This window comes from Monodon monoceros, unplaced genomic scaffold (assembly GCF_005190385.1).
Source record: "Monodon monoceros isolate NGI ecotype Baffin Bay Population unplaced genomic scaffold, NGI_Narwhal_1 Super_Scaffold_10, whole genome shotgun sequence".
NCBI lineage: Eukaryota > Metazoa > Chordata > Mammalia > Artiodactyla > Monodontidae > Monodon > Monodon monoceros.
This window is the reverse complement of record NW_021703766.1, coordinates 25,844,292-25,851,620: the sequence shown is the minus strand read 5'-3', so window position 1 is coordinate 25,851,620 and position 7,329 is coordinate 25,844,292. Positions and strand designations below refer to the sequence as shown.

General features: G+C 39.5%; 1 non-coding gene across 1 annotated transcript; it reads left to right on the top strand.

The window, feature by feature from the left end:
* Positions 1 to 6,793: 6,793 nt before the first annotated feature.
* Positions 6,794 to 6,900, top strand: LOC114890084. The gene has a single exon (XR_003792222.1). It is a non-coding gene; the product is annotated as a U6 spliceosomal RNA (small nuclear RNA).
* The last annotated feature ends 429 nt before the right edge of the window (positions 6,901 to 7,329 follow it).

Sequence of the window (7,329 nt, the reverse complement as noted above, 5' to 3'; positions counted from 1 at the left end):
GGGGCTCAAGAATTTGCATTTCTAGTAAGATCTCAGGTGGTACTAGTCCAGGGACCACACTTCGACAATCACTAGTCTAGAAGGTAAACAATCCTTGAGAATTTTGGTTTTCTTCTTCTGTGGCTGGAATAAATTGCTACATCAGTAGAAGCCTCTAGAGGACCCCAATCAAGTTTTATTCACCAGTAATATCACCTATCCCAGAAACTAACATAATTGGTATTGAGGACTGAATTAAATTGAGCTGTGGATTTTAGAAGGTCTAGAAACTACATAGTCTGTGACATAGTTGGTCAGAGAACGGAAACTGAAGCCAGAGCACCTGCAGTATGATCCCAGTTCTGCCACTTATTGTTTATATGTCCTTGGGCAAGTCTTAAGCTCCTTAAGCCTCTGTTTTCTCATCTATGAAATGGGTATAGTAATAGTACACACATCATCTGTTGTTTATAATATTTATATTCCTTAATCCCACAAAGTACTATCAGTCCTACAAAGTACAGTATCAGGCACAGAAAGCATCCGAACATTTCTGGCTGTCCTTATTATTAGTAGTTACTTCTCTCCTCTACAATGTCACCTCTCCCCCTATCAGGGAGAAATCAATTCTTACCATGGTTCTGTTTCTGAAAGCTGTCATGTCACATTAGAGGCATTTCTGTGTTTTGATATTTGCTTCAAAAAGTAACTATCTGGGGAATTCCCTGGCAGTCCAGTGGTTAGGACTCTGTACTTTCACTGCCGAGGGTGCAGGTTCTATCCCAGGTTGGGGAACTAAGGTCCGCCAAGCCACGTGGTGCAGCCAAAAAAAAAGAAAAAGTAACTATCCCTGTGAATGATGACAGATTAGGTATTAAACTAATTTGCATTAAGAAATAGTTATACCAGATAACCTAGCCCCATTACATATGGAAGCAGATGTCCTCAAGAAATAGGTTTTATGGATATAACTGGATGTACTAGGTTAAACTAAGTTATCAGTTTCTGATGGGAGCTTACTTGCGGGAGGTGGTGGCCAACATAAATAGTGGAGACTGACCCATAGGTATGAACAGGGCACTAAAGATCCACTTCTCCCTTTCCATTGTTGTATCTTGATCTGACTGTATTTGCAAGTGGTGAGGGTTCTGAAATCAAGATGGACCTGGAATGGGGATGGCTGGAGCTGCTCCCAACTTTGGAGAAAAAATTACATACCAAGAAATTGCAATTGTTAAAATAATGGGGCTTCCCTGGTGGCGCAGTGGTTGAGAGTCCGCCTGACGATGCAGGGGACATGGGTTCGTGCCCCGGTCTGGGAAGATCCCACATGCCGCGGAGCAGCTGGGCCCGTGAGCCATGGCCACTGGGCCTGCGCGTCCGGAGCCTGTGCTTCGCAACGGGAGAGGCCACAACAGTGAGAGGCCTGCGCATCGCAAAAAAAAAAAATAATAATAATAATGTGAGTTGAGGAAAATAAAGAAAAGGTATAAGAAGAGTGTGAAAATCATCTTTATTTATTTAAAAAATTAATTTATTTTGTTTTATTTAGTTTTGGCTGTGTTGGGTCTTCGTTGCTGCACGCGAGCTTTCTCTAGTTGCGGTGAGCAGGGGCTACTTTTCATTGTGGTGCGCAGGCTTCTCATTGCGGTGGCTTCTCTTGTTGCGGAGCATGGGCTCTAGGCACGTGGGCTTCAGTAGTTGTGGCTTGCAGGCTCAGTAGTTGTGGCACATGGGTTTAGTTGCTCCATGGCATGTGGGATCTTCCTGGACCAGGGCTCGAACGTGTGTGCCCTGCATTGGCAGGGGGATTCTTAACCACTGTGCCACCAGGGAAGCCTGAAAATCATCTTTATTTTTATCTTTCATAGTTAACCACGTTAGTGTTTATGCCTACCAGATTTTTCTATGTAGACACACACACAAACACACAATTTATGTATTTATTAAATCAAAATTATTATTTTTATCCATGCTGTTTTTAATGTGCTCTTTATCAATAATATATCATGGACAGATTTCCATATTAAAAAGTAGCTCAAGACATTATTTTAGTGTCTGCATAGAATTCCATTGCATGGATATATCATAATTGACTTATTGAATCTCTGTACTGCAGTGTGATGAGTACTTTGTACATATGTCTTTGTAGCTTTTTCATGAATTCTTCATGATAATTTATGAAGAGTTGAGTGAATCATCAAATATTATGCAAATTTTAGGGGTTTTGAGCAGTATGTTAGTTACACAGAGTAAAGGGCAACCTTATTTTAGTGTAATATTTTTGCTAGCTAGTGATCACTCATTCATTTAGTCATTAATTATGAGTGAATTCCTGATATATGCCAGACCTTTGATTACAGCAATAAATAAGTATAGATTAAATTTGTTCAAGATGGTAAAAAGGCCAATGCATTTTCTCTCATTGTGGGTGCAATGTGTGTTTACTCTTGAGCGGGAAAATTATTGTGTCCAGATCTACTTATGTCACCTTGGCTGCATATTAGAATCACCCAGGAAACTTTTAAAAAGTACTGATGCTTAGCCTCCTCTGCAGCTCTTCTGCAGTCTGTGTTTGGTTCTGAGCATCCGATAGTTTTGAGAATTTCCCAGTTGATTCTAGTGAGCAGCCAGGTTTGAGAATTACTAAGCTAAGACACTCACCCCTCTCTCATCTGGACTTTAACAGGACCCTACCCTCAAACTGCCAGTCCAGCTGAGCTTCAGTCTGTCTTTGTGTCCATGTCTCAACCCACATGAGAAATATGAAGAGTATTTTGTAACTCTGAGGGGAGAATGAATAGCCTTACTTTCATTTTTGCCAAGTTGGAGAGGGTCCCTCTTGCATTTGAGATGAGACTGATGATATCAGTGTTTCCTTTCCTGCTGAAACCTCCTCAAATTTGGGGTATGTGGATTGGGTCTGACCTTCCTCCAGTTTCTGGCTGAGATTCAACACACACACGTGCACGCACACACACCACACATAACTTTGACTTTTATGTGCTTGGGTTATGTCAGTCTATCACTGGGGGATACCAGTGTCAAATTCACAGTTCTGAATGACTGAGTCTATTTTACAATGTGGCTTAAATACTTGCTTTATTAAAACCAAAATATGCTTCAAAAATACAATCTGGAAGAGCAAATTGCTTGGTTGGGAGAGAGCGATTTTATAAATCCCAGTAACAGTGAACCACTCAAACCTCCCTCTCGAGTTCCACGGCCAGGCAGCAGGATCCTATCTGTGCCATCTACTGCAGAGTGCTCAGCGTCCCCGATGTGTGGATGAGCCTAATGCCCCACATGTTTTCTAGAGTAATTCAGTTTGTTTTCCCTGGATGGAGACATTAGGTTTTGAAAAATAGTAAAATGTGCTTGCCTTGAGCACTGTTTGAGAAAAATACGAATTTCCTTCTTACTGTCTATTAAGTCTCTCAGGAAGCTTTAAAAAAGGTTCTGGTTAAAGAGGTTTGCATGAGTTTACTAGATTATAAACACATGTGATATTCAGAAAAATAATCAGCAACAATACAATTTGCATCTCAAGGTTGTTGCCCCCCCCAGTAAACCTCACTGCCACTTAATTTCTTCATTATTAAGAGAAGAAATTGTTTTTCTAGTCTTCAAATATAAAAGGAGAGTCCTTCCCTCTTTATAATATTGTTGAAGTGAATCTGAATTCAGTTCTTTTTATGTGCCAGGCACTGTACCCATGGCTTAGGTGTTGTATCTCATTTAATCCTACATTTGTGTACAGACCAAGTGCTTGTGAATGGCAGCCATTTATGTTCATAACTCATTGACTAGTCCTGTGCACTGAGATAGGAGAAAAACTGCATATGTTTAGGGTTATATGGTAGAAGAAACTGATGCTTTAAATAACCAAGTTTACTTTATGCAAGAGAAGAAGAACTGCTTTCTTCCAAAACGTGGTACTATTCCGTGACCCAGTGACAATTCCTGGGCTTGCCCTCTCCCATCTCCTTTGAGTATAAATGGCTCAAACACTTACGTGTCCACTAATGACATGTAAGATCCCAGATGTTTGTCTCAGGCTTGTATAGGTGGGATATACAACTGCTATATACTGCCCACCCAACTATTTCTCATTCTCTCAACATTTTTTGGTTCTCTGGTTCCGTATTTGATTCTGTATGTTAGATCCAGGGCTCTTTGTCTCCAGGGCTGTGTATCTGACAACTTATCTTAGAACCTCCTGAGACTTGGTCTTCATGTCTTTTCAGCTCAATGATTTAGTATATATTTGTTTAACACACCCTACTTTCAAGTACCCTGCTAAGCCCTGTAGATACAAGCGTGGAAAACAAATACCTTTGAACACAATGTTGACGTGGTACTGTAATTGCTTTTCCTTCCTTTCTTGTGGAGTTTTGTATATGGGAAACAAATAGTTTAAGGCTCCTCCAACCTGTTTCTTGATTCCAGTGGTTCACTTGTTAGTGGTATAAATTTGATGTATTTGATTGATCTCAACCTTGATTTTCTTCTCTGTACAATGGAGATCGTAAAGTAAAATCTACCTCTAGGTTTATTGTAGAAGTACAGAAATGCAAGAGGGAGTAAAAAAATGATAATTTAAGCATTTAACACTGGAGAGTTAAAAAAAGAAACTGTGCACTATTCATGTGATGGAATACCATAAAGCAATGTGCTGATTTGTCATGTATTCCCATGATTGTACCTGTAAAAACAAGATTCAATAAAAATTTAAGATCTAAGTAGTGGTATACAGGATGATACTATTAATGAAGAGTGAAAGGATAACTCACCCAACGATATTATTTCCTGTTGCTTATGGACATATGCATATTAATAAAAATGTATGAACCCAAATGGAGATTATCACACCAACTTTCTAATGATGTTGATGGGGAGAAAAAGAGGGAAATGCATTTGGGCAGGGGTGAAGAGTTTGCATCCTACCTGTAACATCTGATTTCCTCCAAAAAGGATTTCATCAGATATGACAAAATGCTAATTTTGCAATTTTAGGATGAACGTGTCATTTTTCTCATTCTTTTTAGAATTTAAATACTTCTTAATCATAAAATGTAAAAGGAGAAGGAGAGGGAGATAGAGGGAAGCAAGAGGAAGAGGAAGCTTGAGTGAGATACTGCCTCCTTTCTGGGTTTGCCTTTCTTAGAGGGGAGTGAGGGGGAGAGACGTTGAAAGTAGAGTTAACGAACAGCTCCACGCCACATCGGGCCTGAGGCACCCAGTGCCCAGAGAGGCATTCAGGTAGGCTGCTGGTGAGGCGCTGATAGTTTGGGATGCTTCTGCTCTCATGTGAAGGAAGCAGCAAAGGTTTTAAGAGCTTCACACCCCAGCTCTGATCTGAAATGAAGTTAGGTGTTTGAGAAACAGCTGCTGGAAACAGCTCTGCTGCCTCTGGAGCCTCTGTTCATCTTCAAAGCAGCTGCTGGAAGGAAGGGAGGGAGGCAAGCAAACTATCTTGGGCATGTGTGTGTGTTAATAAAAACAAAAGGGCTTTCCTTGAATAAAACATGGATGGTTTTCCCAGGATGAAGAATTCAATTGTAAGTCCACATTTCTGCCTCTTTTGAAGTTTTGAGCAAAGAACTTAGAGCCTCATCTTACCTTACCCTTGGGGCCTTTGGATTCAAACAGCCCTGGACTCCTATCCCAGGCCCAGCTCAGCCATTTCCAGCTGTGGGATCTAGGGCAAAGTAATTAACCTCTCTGAGCCTCAGTTTTTTCCTCTGTCAGTTAGCTTAGACCCTTGTTGTGATGATGTATATAGAGAACTTGGAAAATGATAGACCTCAATATAAGTGAATACCTTCTGCTAACCTTCTTCAGTAACATATTCCTTTTTATTAGACTCTCTTTTGATTGCCTTTTTCACTAATAGGGTGATCAGCTTGTCTTGATTTGCCCAGGCTTTCCTTGTTTTAGCACTGACAGTTCTGTGTCCTGGGAAACCCCTCAGCTCTGGGCAAAACAGAATGGTTGGTCACTCTGCAGTATATTCTGGCATATGACAGACAGAGTTCCTTGTCCTCAGGAAGTTTATAATCTAGTGTTACTTCTTAATCCCCTCATCATCCTTGATGTATGAATTGTAATTATTGTTTATTTTATTATTGTTATTACTCTACAGCCTCCCGTGCTAGACTATACATTCAGAGAAATCAAGGAATACATTATTTTTTAATTTTTTACATTATTTCCCCTATTATCAAACTCATATTTACTGGGGATTCAATAAATATGTACCATACACATTAATTAATACACGAGATCAACGGAGTTGTTTTCCTCCCAGTTTTTATGGTCTTAATCGTAACACTGAGTTATTTTAGTCTTTAAATTTCTATGTGAATTATACACACATATATACAGAAACATTGAATTTGATTATCTCAGTCACTGGTGCATGAACATTAGTATGTTGAAGAATCACCTGGAGGTATTGTTAAAATTCAAAATTTGGAGCCCTGTACCTGAGATTCTGCTACAGCAACTAAGGGATAGGGCCAAAGAATCTGCAGACGCTCAGAATGAGTCTCATGTCACAGTAACAATGGGAAAAACACAGGTGTATCCTCTTGCCGTATGAATAGGGTACATTCTGGTCCAGGTTTACATGTGTCGATTCAGTGAAATTATCAATAGCACCCCTTTTACCTTCGAGTATACCTGATCTGATGGATACGTATGTAGTCACCTCACTTATGAGTCTATGCATTGCAATACTTCAGACAGCCTAGAGAGCTCTTCTGTTGGCTACCTCTCTAGGGATCTTGTTTTTCTTTCATAACTTACAGCCGTGCCTGCTTCAGCAGCACATATACTAAAATTGGAACGATACAGAGAAGATTAGCATGGTCCCTGCACAAGGATGACATGCAAATTCGTGAAGCGTTCCATATTTCTTTTTAAGTTTAAATGGTATCATACTCTACCTATTACTTTTTCACTCAACATTTTGTTGTTGAGATTTATACATGAATATTTAATTCTTTTATTTTAACCTCTAAATTCCACTGTACAAAAAAGACCAAAATTTATTTATTCTTACCACTGCAATTAGATTATTTTAATTTTTTGCCAACAGTGCTACAATAAATAACTTTACACATGAAAAAAAATAACTTACAGCCTGTCTTACTCATCCATCTAGTAAAGTAGGCTTTCTTTCTCACTTTTAAAAATTGTGCATCATCTCAAAACTTACAAACCCAAGGGACTGTTTTAACCTGTGTTACTTTCTCAGTGGAATAGGAAAACCAGCTCACTTCATTCCCTTAATATGATGCTCATACTTCCACAATGGAGATAGTCTAGCCTAGAGCTTTAATGTAA